This window comes from Hemicordylus capensis, chromosome 3, assembly GCF_027244095.1.
Source record: "Hemicordylus capensis ecotype Gifberg chromosome 3, rHemCap1.1.pri, whole genome shotgun sequence".
NCBI classification, from domain to species: domain Eukaryota; kingdom Metazoa; phylum Chordata; class Lepidosauria; order Squamata; family Cordylidae; genus Hemicordylus; species Hemicordylus capensis.
In genome coordinates, this window is record NC_069659.1 from 37,639,678 (window position 1) to 37,660,990 (window position 21,313).

The following is a 21,313-nucleotide window of genomic DNA, read 5'->3' on the forward strand; positions in this document are numbered from 1 at the left end:
ACATTTTTAGAAATTGGAACGTTTCCATGGAAAAACAGTTATGGGGAATATATAGATTTCAATTTGCATATTTTGTGTGTCAGCCTCTGTTAAGATTAAGTAATAATGGAAATATAAAACTACCTTAACCCTTGCAGAGCATCTGCACGCTAGTACTTCATTGCTCCCTTCACCCCCTGCCACAGGCCTCTCACCTCAGAGAGCTCTCCACCCTCACTTGAGCCACACTGCTGCTGCTACTCCATTTGGTTGCTTCCATCCCCCTCACCCCTCTTGGTTGCAGCTGCAGCATTGCTGCCAATAGGCAACACCATGGCTGCTCGTTCCCCTCATGCAGCTGACAGGCTTGGGCCTGTCCCTCGCCCTTCCTTCTTTCTCTCTTCCCCTCCCTTCTTTTTCTCTTTCTCTCTCCTCCACTTGCTCTTCCCCTCCCTTCTTTCTTTCTCCTTCTCTTTTATTTCTCTTTCTCCTTAACTCCTTCCTGAGTTAACAGGTCTTGTTCATCTTGTTTCCTCATCTAATTCACACAGAGCGGTAGCCTCCTTCTCCTGACAGGGCTCTTTCCTTCCCCACAGCCCCACTCTTCGCAGACCCCTGCCCGCTATCCTTATATATATATATATAGAGAGAGATTCCTCTCCTCTACAGTCAGTAACATCTTCCGACCAGTAACAGTTTCACTCCAACTGTCCTTAACCATCACAGGTTCCTCCTCCCTATCTAGATATGGAATCCCCACTGTCTGTGTCCAATCACCACAGTGCCACAGGCTCCTTCCCTTTATCTGCATATGGGATCCCCAGTGCCCAATCACCATGGTGCTTCTGCTTGCGAACTCTGGCGAGAGCTGCCATACACGGGATTCGCCACGGGTACACCTTAGAGAATTATATATAGAGGAGATAGATGTTATATGTTGTCTAAGCTCCCAATTAAACATACATCTGTGTGAATGCTACAGCAACAAGAAAAATGAAAACTCTGTATATAAAAGTACCTTTCTAGACTCTAATTAGCTTCTATTGTAACTTTCCCCAATCAGTTTTTGTCTTTGACTCTGGGAGGAGTCATTGCTTTCATTTTTCTTTAACCTTGGTCATATTGATTAAGGTTGCATCCTTTTATTGCTCTTAACTGAATTACCACTTATATACCTGAATCCATAATGGAAATCTTTGAAAAGATCAGGTTGCAAAACATGTGGCTGAGAAAAATGCTTATGCATTGACTTTAAAAGCCTGAACAAAGCAATGAAGACAAAATTGGAAACTAATATGATCTAATATTTAGTATTTGTATTATTATTTATTCAATTTCTATACCGCCCTTCAAAAAACAGCTCAGGGCTGTTTACACAGAGAAATAATAAACAAACAAGATGGATCCCTGTCCCCAAAGGGCTACAATCTAAAAGAAACATAAGATAGACACCAGCAGCAGTCACTGGAGGTACTGTGCTGGGGGTGGATAGGGCCAGTTACTCTCCCCCTGCTAAATAAAGAGAATCACCATGTTAAAAGGTGTCTCTTTGCCCAGTTAGCAATGGTAAACAGAAGATTGTGATTCCTGCATATAACCCAGTAGCTCTTGCTGTTCTAAAATATTTCATAGCATAAATATGTCAACTCTAAACAAGCAGATGCAAATTACAGTTTAGTGGTTTTAATATTTGCTTAAAATAGAAAACATAAAAGCCACTGTATCTGCTTCATTTTCAGGAAACTGAGGAAGGAGTGCACTGAGTACAAAAATCTTTACCTTGGTCTGTTCATCTTTTGCTTCCTTTTTGAGTCCTGTCCTAGTCCCTGCTTGTTGGATTTTATGGATCCTATGTAAATAACAAGAAGAGGCATATCATCTTTTTTTTTTAAGCTCTCTTCCAGCAGTCATTATATTAGTTTAGTGTGGGAGGGAGAGTGTGAGGGAGATGGAGTAGGAGTGTGGAGTGTGTGAGGAAGAGTATGTGTGTGTGTGCACGCCAGGGGCGTAACTATAACAGGACAACGGGAGACAGTTGTCTGGGGGCCCACTGCCTTGGGGGGGCCTCCCAGAGGCAAGTCACATGCCTGACTCCCCCAGCTGCGTACCTGCCCGGGCTTCCTTCAGTTGTATTCATCCTCCAAAATTGATGTGAGTGTTAAGACCTGGAGCTACCAGAACAGCATGTCTTTCTCTAGTACCATTAAATGACTGGCATCATCCACAATTTACAAAACCTTAAAAAAATAATTTAGGATGATGTTCTATTGTCGCACATAGGTTTATATATATATATATATATATAAATTATACTATGCTTTTTGTTACCACTATTCAGCCTCATTTAAGATTTCTTTACTTCATGAGCTGAGCTTCAGTGGGAGGGGGGGCATTTTAAGATCTTGTCTCTGGGCCCACTCCAACCTTGCTACGCCCCTGGTGAATGCTATACAGGTCTGTTTCTTTCAGTGACCAAACTCTGCTTTTTATTTCATCTGAGACTAGATCAAGATTTGTGGTTTCAGTGGATTTGTGATAACTAAGATGACTAAGTCATCTGTATTCTGTTTGATTGTGATTCTCTCTCATACCCCACACCTCTTGTTATCTTCCCCTTTCAAATTACCTTTTTTGCTCCAAAAGATAGCCATGTACCAAAACAATCCTCCTTGCTAGGAGTGTGCATGGTTTTGGTCCGGCGCCATGGGAAAGACCGCCGGACCGGTCTGGAGGTCCGGCGGTCCGGATGTGTGATGGACTGTTACTTTAAGCGGGGGGTGGTGGTGGTAGTACTTACCCCCCCGCCACTCTTCCCCCTCCGGCGCTGGTCCATGGAAAAATCTTCTTGGGGCGGCAGAGTTCCTCCCTGCCGCCCTTGCCCCCTTCGTTGTTTGTAAAGCCTTAAAAGAGACAAGTGCTAGCGGCACGCATGCGCCCTGCGCGGCACGCGCACTCGCCTCTGACGCTGCCGCGCGTGCGCCACATACGTCATGCAGCACACACGGGGCAGCGTCAGAGATGAGCGCGCGCACCATGCAGGGCACATGCGCGCCACTAGCGCCTGTCTCTTTTAAGGCTTTACAAAGAACGACGGGGGCAGGGGCGGCAGGGAGGAACTCTGCCGCCCCAAGAAGATTTTTCCATGGACCAGCGCCGGAGGGGGAAGAGTGGTGTGTGTGTGGGGGGTAAGTACTACCACCCCCCTGCTTAAAGTAACAGTCCCCCGCTGCCGGACCTGTGGGGACTCCGGACCATGCACACCCCTACTCCTTGCTCTTTGTGTGCTCTCCAAGACTTAGAGAGCCCTGAAAGATCTTGAACTTCTCAAGCTGTATACTTATACAATGTTTTTCCTTCATAGGACTGCAAATTGTTCTACATGGGGGGATATGCAGAACATTATTGCTGCATCCATAAAATCATCATGCAATCAGTCAGCTGCTTACATATTTCATGCAGCTACAAAATGTTATTCTTGCAGGAAAGATCAGTGTTTATTTTCCTTTTAAAACAGTTTGAAAACATCCATATTGTCTGTTGTAACTGCTGCATTTTTCTAATAGAAGTTCCTTTCAAAACATTCTGTAGGATTTCATCTTCAGCTGAATCAAGAGTTAAGTGCTTTGCAAACTTAAATTGAATGGTAATGACACAGCTTAGCTTTCAAAACAAAACTCTTCTTGTTCTAGAGAGGATACATCACAACATGAAACTGCTACTGTATCTGGCTAGTTTTATTGCTTTGTTGGATACACGGTTGGAACCAGTGACCTCCACGGCTACCCTGGTGTGCTACCTGGAACTATATGTACTCAGGAATTCCTGATGTCAGCATTTTGATAGGAAGGCAGTAAAAAGCTTTCGATCATCCAAGCAGAGTATGCATATCAGGGGCCCAGGCTTTTGTCCTTACCTGATCGATAGAACAGTATGTTTTGGTGCTCTTTGCAGCCCCACATATGGTATTAAATTGTGCAAACTAAAGGAAAGGCCTTCTGAAAAGCTCTAAAAGTGAGGAGGTGCAACTCCTGTTTGTCCATGTATTTTGGTTTTTATTCTGTAAGTGGAAGATGCACATAGCAAAACTGTCCCAAGGCCTATACTCTGGCTGACATCCAGACTAAATTACTCAAGAGTAGTCCCATTGAAATTAGTGCACCAAGGTGGTTATGATTTTAATACGACCACTTGTGAGTAATTTAACCTGAATGTTAGCCTCTTCATAACTTTTTGTGTTGCATGTAGGGGGAAATGATTTATGGACTATGGCCATAAATCCACATGACCATAGTTTCACAGTTCTGAGGATCAGCAGACTGAATTTGGTTCTGCTGCTTTCTTCTTCATTCAATTCCTCCCCCACCCAATCTCTTTTGGCCTATGCATATGTCTGAGAACAACTTGTAGGAAGGTTACAAGACTCGAATTTAGTGTTTCTCTTTCTTTTTTCTGAGAGCTAGATTTACTGCTTGATGTGACCCTGAACTCCAAGGAGAGAGTGGCATATAAACACAAATAAAGAGTACTGTTCATCCAAGCAATAGGTTGTCCATCCTTGATATACAGCTAATAGAATGCAACCATAAGCAACTAATATTGATTGATCACAATTAACATCTTCATTAAATATCTTGCCTGGTTTCAGCTCTGCTTCTTTCTGGTAATTTTCTCATTGCAAGTTAAACAAATTAACCTTTGAGAATTAACCACTTTCAGATTTTGTTGCCGAAAAGCAGTATAAAATATTTTAATAAACATCTAATCTTTACTATGTTCAGCTTTAGCAATGAGTAATCTAGGTGTTCAGAGTACGTACAGTGCTCTCTGAATAACTGGACTGCTCATTGCTTTTTGTGCTTTTAAAGGAACGGGCTTGAAAGTATCCTCCTATCCCACTTTTTATATTTTTTATAAATATATTAACATCACGGGCAGAGCTACTATTGTACAAATGGGTTCAAAGAACCCAGGCTGCCAATGGTAGGGGCTGCCAAAGCCCGCAGGGGGGCATGGCATAGGCTCCATAAGAGCCCCAAACAAACTCCCACTGCCTGGGCTCTAGCGAGCCCTGAGCCAGCTCTGCCCTTTCATTTCAGGCAGTGTTTGCTGCCTGGAACTTCCTAGAAGCAGCTATTTCCCTTTCTCTCCCGTGATGGAGGAAGAGAAAGGGAAGTAGAGGCTTTCAGGCAGCAAATGCTGCCTGAAATGGAAGGGCAGAGCTGGCTGGGTGGGTGGGTGGGTGGGAGTTCCCATGGGGCTCTTACGGAGCCTGAGCCATGCCCCATTCATGTGACATAACACTCGCAGGACGTCGCTTGAGGTGCCATCGGATGATGCCAGATCCAGGCTGCCTTTCGGCTGGCTCTGCGGCTGATTAACATGTTTAAATTTTATATTCTTAGAACAGGCAGAGAACATTTAGGGGATAACTTATTAAGTATTTTTCAAGTTGGAATTGGCATCTAGCTCTAGATAATGCAAACATGAGAATAGTCTACTGATGATTCTAAATATCTGTGCAGCTTATGATCCAAAATATTTTCAGAAATATATTGCAGTAATCGTTATTCATATATGGTGTTTTCAGGGCACAGTAGTTTGGTGCATGATAAATGTAAGCATGCTGTGAGAAACTTTCCCTTCTGAGCCCAGCGTACTCATCTACAGAGGAGAATGCCTGTTGCAGCTTTGGATGATTAATTTTTGGCCTTGCTTTCTTCCAGTTGGCCTCCTGGATGGTGGAAGAGGCAATTATCATGCAGTGGTGGCTATCCAGGAATCAGTTACCCCTCTTACTTGCTTCAGGAGCAGAACTATACAATTGACTTTATGCTTGATCCCCTTCAGTGGGAGGAATCTTACCTTACCATTTCTGTCTTGCCTGTTTCAAGATTTTTCATAGAGCTCCAGCTCTGAACTTTCTTTGTTGTGCAAGCAGCCAGCTTTAACACAGTGGCAGTTGGTGATTCCTGGGATGGGGATGGGAGTGGGCGGGCAGGTGATGGGTGGATCCACAGGCCAGGCAGGTGATGGGTGGATCCACAGGTAGTGAGAGGTGGAGCCAATTGTGGGCAGCTGTGAAGGTGGAGCCAGGACTGGGTGGGTGCCTTAGCAATAACTGACAAAGGGTAGATTTCTAGGAAACGAGTGGGATCAAAATACAAACACACAAGCAGGAAGCTTTTGCTGCATTTCTGCTGTATGATCCATGGAGGAGGAAGCCAGAGCTAGCTGCAGAGAGTCTGAGGGCCTGGACTAGTTATGACAAGGAAGTTCAAGGATTGATCACTGTCAGGGAATATCCTTTCAGCAGGCAGTGGGACTGACTGTGCAGGAGAACTGCCTACCTTCACAAGAGCTATGCCCAGATAATATGGCAGTGGGGGTTGAATTCTTTGTTACTTTTAATGTTCTATGATTTGTTCATTTGTGAAATGGATATTTTTGTTGGAGATGAACTTCCAGTGCATCGACCTTTTGCACCAATTATCTTAATGACCACTAGGGGCATTGGGAGTAGAGACAGTGAGTAAGGGTCTCCCTATCTGTCCCTACTCTATGACCCCTGAACTGACTCTGCAGCACTTCCTGTGCTGAGTCACAATCCTTCCTTTCCTCCTAGAGAGCAGATGGAAAAAATCTCTCTCTCACTCCTTACCTATCCATTATGTAGTCCTTTAGATTAGAGATAGGTCTTTCCTATCTAAGTGTATTTAACCAATAAATATTTAGTGTTTAGTCATACAAGGATCTCCATGTGTTTTCTCTAAATAGCTGCAATATCCAAACCATCCTCTGCTACCTACTCTGTAACTGGAGTGTGTGCTCATTCCTTAGTGCTCTGCTGTTTTACCTATTGTGGGTAAAAATTAACAACCTCTAACAATTTTTTCTTCTGTAAACATTGTTGAAAGGGGCAGACAAATTTATTGAATAAATTATATCTGAAACAGGTTACTCTGGTTTTCTAAAGTACCTCGGGGCAGCAGCGTACGTCCCTGCTGCCCCATTACCCCTGCTTACTGGAAGTATCTGGAAATAGCCAATGCACCTGCATGTGTGCATGCCGACGTGCCCCAACACTGGCACATTGGCTACTTCTGGATAGTTCCAGTAAATGGGGGCAATGGCATGGCAGGGAGGTATGCTGCTGCCCCAAGGGACTTAGGAAACTGTAGCGCTGGTGGGGGAAGAGCGGCAGGAGGGGTAACTGCACCCTCCCCCACCCTTAAAGCAGCACCCCACCCGCCTTTGAACCGGTGGAACCGGTCACCATTCAAACTGGATGGGAGGCCCATAAAGGGCCAGTATTTTAATTATGAAATATGATGTATTGGTATGTAGCTTTATTTGTGTTTCCCTTTTGGTTATAGACATTCTTGCAGAACACTTGCCACCATAAACCTATTTTTTGATTGTGACTTTACTGATACTTAACACATGTCCTTATGAGCTGAATCAATCAATTCACAATAGGAGATTGTGAGAATTTCACAGCAATAATAAAACTACAGTGGAGGAGACTCCCTTCAGATCCTTCAAGCAATTTGGTGCAGGCTCTGTGACAACTTGAATACAGTTGCAACTGCAACTTTATTCCAAATAAGTCTCAGGAGATCACAAATGCTACTTCAGGTGAGCTTGAAATATCTTGGTCAAACAGCAGCATTCACTATGCCAGTTCTTTTTCTCTGTAAGTCTTTAGTTCAGACTACAAACTAGTCTTATCTGTTACCCTAGGCCAGTAATTCCCAAACTGTGCCAGGGCATGCTTGCACACTGTGAAAACTGCTATTGTGTCACTAGAAACAAATTACTATTCTTGTATTGTGCTAAGGGCAGTTAAACTCCCTGAACCATGCATTCATCATCCTGGGAGATAGAGGGGAAGGAAAGAACTAGAGATGGGCAAAGAAGGGAGGAGGCACATGAAAGAAGTGGTCAATGAGACAATCAGTTGGTGGGTGCAATATGCATGTGGTGCAAACATGAGAGGGATGGGATGGGACTGGAGGTAGGGGGAGAAAAAGGCAAGTGATAAAGTGTATGCAGGGAGATGAAGTTTCCTTCAATTTGCTGATCAGGTAGTGGATGGAGTTGGGGGAAAAGAATTTTCATGAAAGGCTTGGCATTTATGAATCTTAACACTTGCTGCAGGTCTCTAAGTAGAAACCTAATAATGTACAGTTCTCAGGAACCCAGAGTACCCACCTAGCGAGGAGGCTGCTCATTGCCCATCTTTCACCATTCTTCTTCAAAACCCAGCTGTTCCTTGAAGCACTTGGCTTATCTTCTCATCCCCATTTGTAGCCAAGCTTAATCATGTGTAATGCATCTTCTACCCATTCATTCCTTGCTATACTTGTGTCGTACTTCCTCCTTTGTTGTCTCTGTTAGGCCTGTGCCAAATTGTCTGAACCAGTCAAATCTGACCTGACAGGGAAAGTGTTGGGAGGGATTCGCACCTTAACTTGTTACTGGCACCTTCACTTGCAATCTCCATGCTTTTTAGAGCATGTGACAATTGAAAGTGTCTTGACTCTGATCTTAAACTGAAAGTTTTTGGATGATTGAACAGATTCACTGCTCTGGCCTATCTGCCTCAACAGGGACAGATTGAAAAAAAGTGGGTAGTTCTGCCTTGTGTTACGCATTGGTGCTCCACTCAGTGACTAATGAAAAAACAGGAACTGGCTGTTTTTATATTTAAAAAATTGTATCCAAAAACTGCTATATGTCATCAAAGTGGCCTAAATAGCATCTTGGAGTTACTTTTGGATAGAAAATAGCACAGGTGGAAAGGACCTCTTTGGGTGTACCATGGTCCTGGTCTGGATTAGGCTTCCCCTGCAACTGTATTTCTTTTAAGTGATCTCTGTCCATCACACAGATGGGCTTTCACACCTGCGTGAAGAAGCATCTGGAACCCTCACAAGCTGTTTCCCCCCCCTTTCTTTCTGCCTTCAGATAGGTAGCTAGGCTCCACCCCCTCCATACACCTTAGTCATGTGACCCTCACCCTTCTCCTCAGTCCTTTTTTGTCCGCCAGAAAAGAGACATCTCTGGATAACTCACAGGCTTTATGTTTAAAAAAAATGAGAGAAAGAGCTAATCATAGATAAAATAAAATAAAAATACGCAAAATGTTAAAGATGGAAGTATGATATAGAAGGACAGAAAGAATAAACATAAAATAAACCTATTTAATTTACATGCATTCTTGGGTAGTCAGGATGTCAGCCAGCATTTGTAAGATAGTAGTTTGTGATCAACTTGGTTTGGATAGCTTAGCTACCCAAAGGTCACATTCAGATGTTACATTCTTATCAGTGCAACCCTATCTGTACCTGGCATTTCCCATTGGTCATCTTTGGCTGTATCCTCTGTTAACTTTCAGTGAAAGCCAAAGATGGTTGGTAGTCTCTTTCAGATAAATTTTCCTCTTAAACATTTTGAAGCTGCTTGAGAAGCAGCTTACGTATGCATTCTGGCTGTCCTGTTGGTATGTTCCAGTATGCACCCCACATTCTTGAGGTGGCTTAGTTTGGAAGCAAGTCTTGAAAAGTCAAGGCTCAGACCAGGGGAGGCATCAAATTTTGTTTTATTTCCTAAAGAAGCAAGAAAACAAACAAATAAGCAAATAAATGAACAAGAAAACAAGGTGGAAAGGACAAGGTAAATTTGTTATGACTAGTCTTTTCTAGGGTTTGTGTTTTGGCTGGCTAGGGGTTTAATTTTGACAGGGCAGTTTTAGTTGTGCCTAGAGAGACAGTGGGTGGGGATTAGCTGCACACTTCCCCAAAAGGAACAGGTCCACAGTCTGGGAGTACTCCTGGATCCACACTTCTTGGTTTCTCAGGTTGAGGCGGTGGCCAGGGGTGCTTTCTATCAGCTTCGGCTGATAGGCCAGCTGCGTCCATTTCTTGAGATCAAGGACTTCAAAACAGTGGTACATTTGTTGGTAACCTCCAGACGTGACTTCTGTAATGTGCTCTATGTGGGGCTGCCTTTCTACGTAGTCCAGAAACTTCAGTTGGTTCAGAATGAGGCAGCCAGGTTGGTCTCTGGGTCATCTCGGAGAGACCACATTACTCCTTTGCTGTTGGAGTTACACTGGCTGCCGATAGGTTTCCAGGCAAAATACAAAGTACTAGTTATCACTTATAAAGCCCTAAATGGCTTAGGTCCTGGGTATTTAAGAGAGCGTCTTCTTCGCTACGAACCCCACTGCCCATTGAGGTCATCTGAGGAGGTCGGTCTCCAGTTACCGCCAACTCATTTGGTGGTCACACAGAGACAGGCCTTCTCGGCTGCTGCCTCAAGATTGTGGAATGCGCTCCCTGCTGAGTTACGATCCTCCCCATCTCTGGCTATTTTTAAAAAAACATTTGAAAACCCATTTTTTACCCAAGCCTTCTCAGGTTTTTAATTAAAAAATACTGTTTGTTAATTTTATGGTTTTTAAATTATTGTATTATTTTAACTTTTATATGTATTATATGTTGAACTGTTTTAACTTTTATATGTGTTTTAATTGTTGTTAGCCGCCCAGAGATGTAAGTTTGGGTAGGGTATAAAATAAATAAATAAATAAATAAATAAATAAATAAATAAATAAATAAGATTAGCTGACAACTGCAGCTAAGACCCAGCTGTCAAGTAAACAAGCTGTGTATATTCTAAATAGCCAATAAAACCAGTTATGAAGATAGAATGCCAGCAGGGGAGGGGGTGCTTCCCATATGCAAGCACAGAGTGTTGTATATATCACTATTTGCCCGAGGGGCAGAAATCATGGGTGTGATCTAGGTGGCTTGCCTGGAGAAACTCAGGGAGGCAGAGAAGTATGTGGACGAGACCCTCAGGGATGTGGTAGAAGCATCCCACTCCAAGGCTGACATCTCCTCTTATGTTATGGAGAATGAATGTCTGAAAGAAGGATGACATCAGTCTGAAGAAGAGGGGAATGCTTCCCTAAAAGGGATCGCTTTCTTGGATGATGCACCCATATCCGGTTGCACAGAGGATACTCTTCCCGGAAGTTGGGGGCTTCCTAGTAATAAATAATAAATAATAATAATAATAATAATAATAATAATAATAATTCAATTTCTATACCGCCCTTCCAAAAATGGCTCAGGGCGGTTTACAAAGAGAAATAACAAATAAGATGGCTCCCTGTCCCCAAAGGGCTCACATTCTAAAAAGAAACATAAGTGGGTGTTTCGATCATTAGGGGCATAGAGAGATGGATTTGTAACCAGTGTGTAGGCTGCATGGTGACTTGCCTCCCTGGTGCGAAGGTTGCAGATGTCAAGCGGCATCTAGATAGGCTGGGGAGGTGTCAGCTGTCATGGTGCACATTGCCATCAAAGATGTTGGGAAATGCAGTGGGTTGCTCCTAGAAGCCAAATTTATTGTCCAGGACCCCCAGGGTAGTGTTCTCTGAAGTGTTACCTATTCTACACACAGGGCCAGTGAGAGGGATCTCAATGCGTGGATGAGACAGTGGTGCTGGCAGGATGGGTTTGGATTTGTTAGGCACTGGAATACATTTTGGGGCAAGCAGAGCCTGTACAAAAGGGGAAGGCTCCACTTGAACCAAGATAGAACCAGACTACTATTGCTTAAAATCAAAAAGGTTGCAGAGCAGCTTTTAAAATGATGCCTGGGGGATTGCTGACAGGAAGTGGGTAGTATCTCGTTCAGCAAGCAAAATCCCCTAAAGTGCAAAGGTGCAAACTTTTCAGATAAACCAGAAGGGGACACAGTAGAACCAGGAGTAAAACATGACAGCTGGTCAAAAGGTCAAATGACAGTAAGGGAGATGGCAGACACCAACACCAGGTGAGAGACTCCGTGTATAGGTGTTTATAGACCACTGCTAGAAGGATATCCAGAAGGAAAATGAAGGAGGAAGCATGCAGGCTCAGAGTTTACATGCGTTGCACTCATAACCCAAGGAACTATAGTAGTTGTATTGTCTGACCCCACTCATTATTTGTGTTATCTGTCCCTCATAACTAGTGCAAAAATAATAAATGTGCTGATGCCTTGCAAGTTTTTATCCTTGAGCACAGCATTTTAAAATGTTGTTGGATAATTCAGACTACTTTCTTGTTTCTGCCTGCCACAGAAGCCTGCTGAAATTCCTACTCACATGCTACTTCATTGCTATCCTACCTATTCCATTGACCTTATTTGTGTTCTAGTGCCATTAATATAACACAGAATAAATAATCACACATGCACTGTTTATATTAAAGAAGCCTCAAATTCAGTCATGCAAATACTCAGATGGAAATGAAATATATTTCTGTTTAATGAAAACTTGCAGCCATGATAATTGCAGAAAAAACATGATTGGAGGTGAACCTGTGGTGCACTACCAGTAACTTTCTAATGTCTACCATTAAAGTAATTCTACATAGGAATCTGGTAACACACTTGTTGGTATTTCCAAGTATCTCACAATGCATTGTGTTCCAAGTAAAGAGGCAGCCCTCATTGCACAAGCAAATCTCCTCTGCTTGAGAACTCTCTGATAAAGATGATGGCTGACTGCTGGTTGCTGTGTAGAACAGTGCGTGCACCCTCATAACCAAATTCTGAGGTAGGACAGCAGCTGTTTTCCATCTACATTGGTTAAGACCTGGGTACAAGAGTCAGGGTCCACACATATGCAGGGATGGATTTGTGGGATTCCTGTGGCGCCACATGAGCCTGTATACCTTGTTTACTGTCTTCTACTACAAAAAATGATCTTGAGAACAACCTCAGATTCTTTTAGAAAAGATCAATTCATTTTCTTACTTTGTTAGGATGCATTTTGTCATTTAAAAGTATGTTCTAAATCTCCAAAGCTATACATCAACAAGTTTGTTTAGAGATTTGCAAATTCTGGACTTTTTTTCAAATATGCTGGAGTTATAATCCCTTAAAATTGACCATATTAGTGCCAAGACAGTAACTGGATAGATCTTCACAGTACAGCATAATGCAATTTGCAGAAGTTGATGCACTTCCCTTAGCACACATTATTTCTCCTAACAACATTATCTTGAGAGATCATCAAAGTAAAGAATGGAACATTTGAAAAGGTTGGAAAAGATCCATTGGTTTGTCTTTCCATAACCACATCTCATAGAGATTCCTTAGACTTCACCTATACAACACAAATGCTTATGAAGTCTCTTTTTGAAACTTTTCCTCTTATTTGTAACCTTTGTGATCAATTTGCTCTGTTGCCCAATTGAATTTATTTTTATTACATGTGTATCCTGCCTTTCCTCCTGGGAGCTCAGAGCACATGCAGGTCATCCTCCTTCATCCTCAGAATTACTCTCTGAGGAAGGGTTGCCTGAGAAAAATTTTTTGTTATATGACCCAACAGAAATCTGAACCTAGATCTTCTTGGAAATGTGTTCGGATCATCAGTCTAAGAAGCACTTTTCTGCAACTTGAACTCTTTGCTACTTGTTCTTTCCTCAGAAATAAGCAATAGTTTTCTGTTTTTACAACAGGCATTTAGAAATCATGTGATAAGCTGATATCAATTGTCTGCTTAATCTTCCTTGCACTAGGCTCAGTGGCTCATGTACTGTGCACCCTGATGATCTAACAGTGGGGTACATGCACTGGCTCTGTGAATCTCCAATCTCTCTCCATGCTGCCACTGAGTGTGGAGAGGAGCCATGGTGACTAAGAATGGTGTCAGCACTCTAACAATGCTTTCCTCATCATTCCTATTGTTGGTGACACATGGGCTTCAGAGGGAAGTGGTGATTGGTGAAAATAGCCCCTTCCCTGCCCAAGCAAGAGCACAGTGGTCATCTGGAACTTGTACTGCTGCACATGCACAATATGCATGGATGTGCAGCATTGTTTCATAATATTCATCAGTAATGAATTGCTTGCAGTGCAATATTGCACAAGTTTGACCATTTCAAAGTTGTAACGTGATGGTTTTCATGTGATGATCCCTAGGAAGTGTGTGAGAGAGTACATATATGTTTTATTGATTTATTGGATATTCCCCTTCCTGTATTCTACCAGAGACAACCACAGGGCTCTGTAGTTGCCAGGAGCCGACACCGACTCGACGGCACACTCTACTTTTACCAATAAAAATATGTTTTCTCCTTAAAGCTTTGAATTTCAGTATAACATTTAAATCACCTTGAGTGTTTTTATTGAACAACCCCCACCACCACACATACATTTTAAATATTTCAGTTCAACAACTTGGCTACTTGAAAATCTTTAGAGATGCAGTGTGGGAAATTAATGTGGGTTTTTGTTTTTGTTTTGTTTTTTAAAAGAAAAAGCTAGATCAGTAAGTCAAATAGCATGCTAAATAACTCACAATCTATGTAGAGGGTCAGGGAAATGTGCACAATAAAATTTACTAATAATTAATGCCAATTTTACACAAATAGGGAAAAACGTATATGGGGAAATTTCGCAGAACATTCTCCAACTCAAAATTTTATAGAAAACTCACATCTGTGGTTTTGGCTGAGGTGGGCTACTTGCCAGGTATTTGTTTCTGTTCTGGCTAATTATGGATTTATCTGCTGCTATGTCATGTTGTATATCATTAAATATTGTTTGATGCCACTATAGGATGCTAAGTGAGAAAAGCAGGTCAAATATGTTGTTTAAATAAATGAAAATCTTTGAAGAGTTCTCAAATAGAATACTCCACTCATGTATTGTGAACCATCTGGAAGTTGTTCTGTGCAGATGAGCAGCCTTTGCAGTTGAGAACAGGATTAAGTTAGTATCTTCTGTTAATTCTGTAATCTGGTCACTATTTGAGTGAACAACGGTGCAAAATGGGATGCATATTCAAATATATCTGTGGGGGGCAGCTGAATAGTTGTATACTCATGACTCCATATAGGATTAGGGCAAAGGTACACTCATGAAGAATGCCAGTTTATCTTTGCTAGTTTTCCTTCACAGTCAAAACAATAGCTTCATCAATGAGGTCTAAATTCAAATGAGTCAAGAGAAATTGATAGTTAGTAATAGGTCTGTGTAGTCGGACATATCCAGTAGCGATATTGGGTCAGATATCAGATATATTGGGAAGAATTCTGATCTGAAATAGGGAAACCTATATCATAATTATTGGAATCTCCTCTGAAGCTTTCAGAAAAAAATATTTAAAAATGGGAAGAGAAAATGCAGCTGCAGCTGCTTTCTCTTCCTAGCAATTCAAATGTTCTCTGAACTTTTTTGTTTGTTTGGCAAGGTGTATTGCAAAATGAAGAAATTCATTTGAAGCAGTGATGGTGTGCAAGGAGACCTTGTTAAGTTGCGGGGGCGGGGAGTCTATGGGGAGTGGGGGGGAAACCTAAACATGGTAAAGCCTGGCAAGAGAGCTCAACCTTCCTGCACCTTTTCTTGAGAACATGACATTGTAGGGTCTAAGACATAGAACGAGCAAAAATACATTGTCCAGTCTTTGGTCTTGGATCAGCTATTGCCTTTGTTTTAGCCCTTCACCCTTAACCAGCAGGGAGCTGGATGTTTCACTCAGACTTGCTTGCCACTGCCTCCACGGTGATGAACCCATCTCCACTACAGAATTATTCTAGAAGCAGCTGCTACTGATTTGATTTCTTGCCAGCCACTTCTGTGTTGAAATTAAGGGCAACTTGAGGCCAGTCTCTAATAATAGCCATGCTGTTGTTAACTGGGATTATCCATTGCATGTGGTAGGTGTCCATGCCTCTTACTCTACATTTGGCTTCTCTTTGAACTTTGTCTTGTTATGCTATGGTATTGTAGTTGTCCTTGCATGTTGTAGATGTTGTTCTGAAATGTTACACTTTGGCTTCAGGGATAAATTCTGAAACTAGGGTCATAGTAGCTGTTCTTCCTTTGTTCTTTGTTTTTCCAGTTATTTATTCTGGTGCATATTCAAATGTTAATTTAAAACAAAAAACAGGATACACTTAACACTTTTTGTTTGTTCTTCCATACAAATACCATTAGACTTAGAAAAGTCTGCTCCTGGGTACTGTCTCACTTTAGCATGGTGATGAAATGGAATTCAGGGTGAAACTAGCTGGAGGGAGGGAGGCTTGGCTTGGCTCATAATAGCTCCCACTGAATTCTGTGGGGCAAAATCAGCTGGCTGCAATGTGGAAAGTGGTAAAACCTGCCCCTACCTCAGACACTGCTTGGGCAGATTTAGCTGCTGCTCCAGTGGCATCCCAGAGTACACTGATTTTACTGTATTAAAAGTAAAATACAGTAAAATCAGAGAAAGTAAAGTGTTCCTTCAGAGGATAAGTGTTGCTGTGTTTCTGTAGTTGGTTGGTTGGTTGGTTGGTTGGTGGTGGTTGTAGTGGGGAATTGTCCACTAACATCCTTGTCACCTCAGGCCCTGAGTAGGCAGTAGGCCTGTGCATGATCGCAAATTTTGGATCTGATCCGTATCTGGTTGGAAATAATAGATTTTACTTCTGGGTTCCTTCAGAATATCATTTTCAGTATCTAATTTCCTTCCAGAAATCTGATAATTTTTGGTAAACATCCCCATAGATGTCTATGGGGAAGTTTAAAAAAATTGGCAGGAGAAAGATGGAGAGGTTGGGTAAGATTAAAAAAATGGCTGGGCAGGAAGCTCTGAGATTTTTGCACAGTCATAGTTGAGAATGGCAGGGCCCTGTGTATTTAATTTGAGTTTACTTGGTCCATGTACTGATTTTTAATTATTTTTTAAAGTAACTTGGAAATTGGACTCACATCCAAGAGTTGTGGCAAAAAGGGATGTAACATCAGAGAATCACAGGGAAGGTGATGTAACATCTGAAAATCTACCATTTTATTTTTAAATTGTAAGTAAAAAATCACCTAAATAAAGAGATAAATGCATGGGCAGGTGTCATGGGCATGCTATCAGACTCTGAGGATGAGGAGGAGACAGGCAGTGTGATAGCAGAGGAGGGAGTGCTATAACCTCAAAGGCAAGAAGTTGCAGAGGCAAGTGGGACTGACTCACGGGATGTTGAAAAATAAACAGAGCCTAGTACGACAGCTCCTGTGGAGGAGGCGCAGCCGATCTCAGCTGTAGGGAGGCGTCAGTCAAAGAGACAGTAGGCGATAAGGAGACACACGTGCAGAACAGCTCAACTGACAAGAAGAGCTGCTGAGTCAGGGACCCATGATTGAAAGCACATGGCTTTGGCCTATTTAAGATGGCTTCACTTCAGCTGCATTGCTGGTAGCAACGTCATACTTTGCTGAGCTACCCAGCTGTGTTCCTGCTTGTTTTGACTGTGCTTTGACTTTGGACTGTTTGGACTCTGTTCATGGAATTCTACTTGGACTTGGTTTGACCAACAGGATATTGTAACAACTCAGATTGGCTTTGGTTTGGAAATTGCTTACTGCTTGGCTCTGACATTCTCCTTTTGACCCTTTGCCTACTTCACGCTCCGTCTTCTAGCTCTAGCTCTAGATTAGCCTGACAGGTTTACGACAGCAGGTATAAGATGGCTCCCCACCCCCGTGATCATGAAAAAAAAAGTGGACTCAATTTTGTATTTCCACTGCCATTTTGTGCTTTGAAATCCCCAAAACCATTTTTGATATCCCAATCTGATATAGGCTTCCCTATTTTAGACTGGAATAATCTCTGATATCCCCCTAAATGCAACCATTTCCAAAATCTGATATCCGGAAATGCATAGGCCTAATAGGCAGCCTTCATTGATTGTGGGGACGCAGTGGATATCATCCAGAGTAAGAAGTGTGCAAGTGAAATGCTTCTTTTCCCACATGGGATGGACTGGAATGATGTTCCCCTATTCCCCACTTTCTTTCTGTAGCCCCCTGTGCCCACTGAAAATATGTCTCTGTCCCACAATCTTTAAGAACATATTTTTGGTAGACACAAAGCTGCAGAGGGAAAGGGAGACTGGCAAAAATTACTCTCCCCCAGTTCCACCCCTGTGCAAGAGGAGAAACATTCTCAGGGGCATAACGATAGGGGGGGCAGGCAGAGCACGTGCCCTGGGCACCACTCTGGTGGGTCATGTGGGGGGCGCCAAAAAGTGGCATGCCCCCCGACCCCCGCGGCGGTGGCGGGCGGCGGCGGCTCGCCCAGTGCGGCGGTGGCGGGCGGCGGCGGCGGCTCGCCCAGTGCGGCGGTGGCGGGCGGCGGCGGCGGCTCGCCCAGTGCGGCGGTGGCGGGCGGCGGCGGCGGCTCGCCCAGTGCGGCGGTGGCGGGCGGCGGCGGCGGCTCGCCCAGTGCGGCGGTGGCGGACGGCGGCGGCGGCTCGCCCAGTGCGGCGGTGGCGGACGGCGGCGGCGGCTCGCCCAGTGCGGCGGTGGCGGGCGGCGGCGGCGGCTCGCCCAGTGCGGCGGTGGCGGGCGGCGGCGGCGGCTCGCCCAGTGCGGCGGTGGCGGGCGGCGGCGGCGGCTCGCCCAGTGCGGCGGTGGCGGGCGGCGGCGGCGGCTCGCCCAGTGCGGCGGTGGCGGGCGGCGGCGGCGGCTCGCCCAGTGCGGCGGTGGCGGGCGGCGGCGGCGGCTCGCCCAGTGCGGCGGTGGCGGGCGGCGGCGGGCGGCGGGCGGCGGCGGGCGGCGGGCGGCGGCGGCTCGCCCAGTGCGGCGGTGGCAGGCGGCGGCGGGCGGCGGCGGCTCGCCCAGTGCGGCGGTGGCGGGCGGCGGCGGGCGGCGGCGGCTCGCCCAGTGCGGCGGTGGCGGGCGGCGGCGGGCGGCGGCAGCTCGCCCAGTGCGGCGGTGGCGGGCGGCGGCAGCTCGCCCAGTGCGGCGGTGGCGGGCGGCGGCAGCTCGCCCAGTGCGGCGGTGGCGGGCGGCGGCGGGCGGCGGCGGCGGCTCGCCCAGTGCGGCGGTGGCGGGCGGCGGCGGCTCGCCCAGTGCGGCGGTGGCGGGCGGCGGCCGGCAGCAGCGGATCGAGTGCAGCAGAGCGACGCCGAGGCCTGCAGTCTGGCCCGGCATTGCTTCCCAACTGCACAGGCGCGCCTCGCAGTTGGGAAGAGACGCCGGGCCAGAAGGCAGGCCTCGGCGTTGCTCTGCTGCACTCGATCCGCTGCTGCCGCCCGCCACCCACCACCGCCGCACTGGGCGATCTGCCGCCACCCACCACCGCTGCACTGGGTGATGATCCGCCGCTGCCCGCCACCGCCGGGCTCACTCCCACCGCCGCCGGGCTCACTCCTGCTGCCGCCCGCCGCCGCTGCGCTCACTCCCGCCACCGCCGCGCTCACTCGGGGCGGGGGGCGCACTCAGGTATGTGGGGGGGGGGGGGCGGGAGGCGCAATTTCAGGGGCAGAGCTTGCCCTGGTCGCCGTTTCCCCCCAGTACGCCACTGAGCATTCTGCTCATTCATGTACTCCTTTACTTGTGTACAGCATACACAGTTGCATTGTGCCCCCCTCCCCCACCTGCACAGATGTCCCTTCAGTATACATGGCAGGATGGGATACTGGAATCTGGGACAGTTGGAGGAATACATGCTCATGATTATGGCAGCTGTGTATATGTGGCTGAGAGGGAGAAAAACCTGCTTCTAACTTCACACTGGGGTCACCAGGAGCAAGTATACTTCCACCCTAATTATGCCCCTGAGTGTATGTCCTTTTCCTGTACAAGAGAGTGACATTGATTCCTAGGGGCAAAAGTGAAGTGCTTTCCTCAGGGGCAAAATCTATATGGCTTGGCCACAGAGTGTGCTGATTTAAATTATTATCAAGATAAAAGACTGATATAAATTTTCAAAGTTTCTGTTGGGGATTAATATATTTTCTGGACAAATATGTGTGCTAACAAGTTGGTATAGCACTTAAAACATATTGGTTTGCAACAATTCTTCTGTCAATTGCCAATTGGAGAGCATCCATCAGGCTGACCAAGGCAGTCTCCACCCCATAGCCAGCCCGAAAGCCAGTTTGAAATGGGTCAAGATAATCAGTTTAATCCAAGACTGTCTGGAGTTGGGAGGCCACCACCCTCTCAATTACCTTGCCCAGCCATGGAAGGTTGAAGACAGGCCTGTAGTTGTTCAACTCCGAGGGACCTAGGGTAGGCTTCTTCAGAAGCAGTCTAATAATTGCCTCCTTAAGACAAGGAGGCATCCTACCTTCCCTCAGAGATGCATTTATAATCTCTACCAGGCCTTCTATAACATCTCCCCAGCCAGATAATATAAGCCATGTCGGACAAGGGTCAAGAGAACAGGTGGTAGGCTGCACCATTCCAATCAGCTTGTCCACATCCTCAGGAGTCACAGACTGGAACTGATCCAACCTAATCACGCAAGAGGAGTCGCTGAACACCTCCACATCAGACACTGAGGTAATTGTGGAGACGGAGTCTAAGTTGGCCCGAATACGAGAGATTTCCCCCACAAAGAATTCATTAAACACATCACAGCGGGTAATCGATGGTTCCAGATTCTGATTCAAGGGAGGAGGGGCACTCACTAACCCTCTCACACCGACGTGAACTTGTGGATGCAATACGGGCAGAGAAGAATTGCTTCTTTGCCGCACGTATGGCCTGAGCATAGGTCTTCAAATGAGCTCTATGTTGCAATCTGTCGGATTCAAGCCGAGTCTTTCTCCACTTGCACTCCAGTCGTCTACCTTGCCGCTTCAGCCCCCGTAGTTCTTCCGTATACCAACGGGCCAATTTTGAAGCAGGTAGGAGAGGACGCTTAGGAGCAATCATGTCTACTGCGCCAGTGAGTTTGCTGTTCCAATTCTCCACCAGGGCATCAACAGGATCACCAGCAGAGCCAACACTAAATCCCTCCAAGGCTTCTTGAAATCCTATTGGATCCAATAACCTTCTCGAGCGGATCATCCTAATAGGACCCTCACCCCTGTGAAGGTGGGAAGTGATTGTGAGTCCAACCATAACCAGATGGTGGTCCGTCCATGACAATGGGGAAATCACAGGATTCCCCATAAGTGCACTTGGGGGGTGCTGGGGTGGCCCAGAGCAAGTGGTGGTGTAGTGCACATAGGGTGCCAACCACCCCCATGGGTTTCTAACCCATGGGGTACAGGGTTCTGTTGTTTCTGAGGTACTGAGTGTGGATTCTATGATAGCATATTAGAGTGGATTCATGGTGTCTCATTGAAAATCTCATTTGCTATCATAGTGCACTTATGGGGCTGCTGAAAGCTCCATTATAAATTATTATGAGGGAAAACCTTAAAGACGTGTAAACTTCAACAATTAACCAAAAATCAGCCCTCTGCCCAAATCCTTTGAAAAAATTCAGGTAGCTTCCTTGCCCCTACCTGGCACTACCACCAACCCCACACTGCTCTAGGCCACCGCTTTGCCC

The 21,313-nt window shown here is 45.4% G+C and overlaps 1 protein-coding gene across 10 annotated transcripts in view; it reads left to right on the forward strand.

Moving 5' to 3' along the window:
- WASF3 (WASP family member 3) overlaps positions 1-21,313 on the forward strand; it is a 59,036-nt gene that overhangs the window by 11,477 nt on the left and 26,246 nt on the right. Inside the window, exon 2 of one of the 10 annotated variants that reach the window (XM_053306566.1) lies at positions 20,240-20,313. The exons of the other annotated variants lie outside the window; for them this stretch is intronic. The gene's annotated coding sequence lies outside the window, so the exon portion shown is untranslated. The remainder of the gene's footprint in view (positions 1-20,239; positions 20,314-21,313) is intronic. 10 annotated transcript variants of the gene reach the window in all.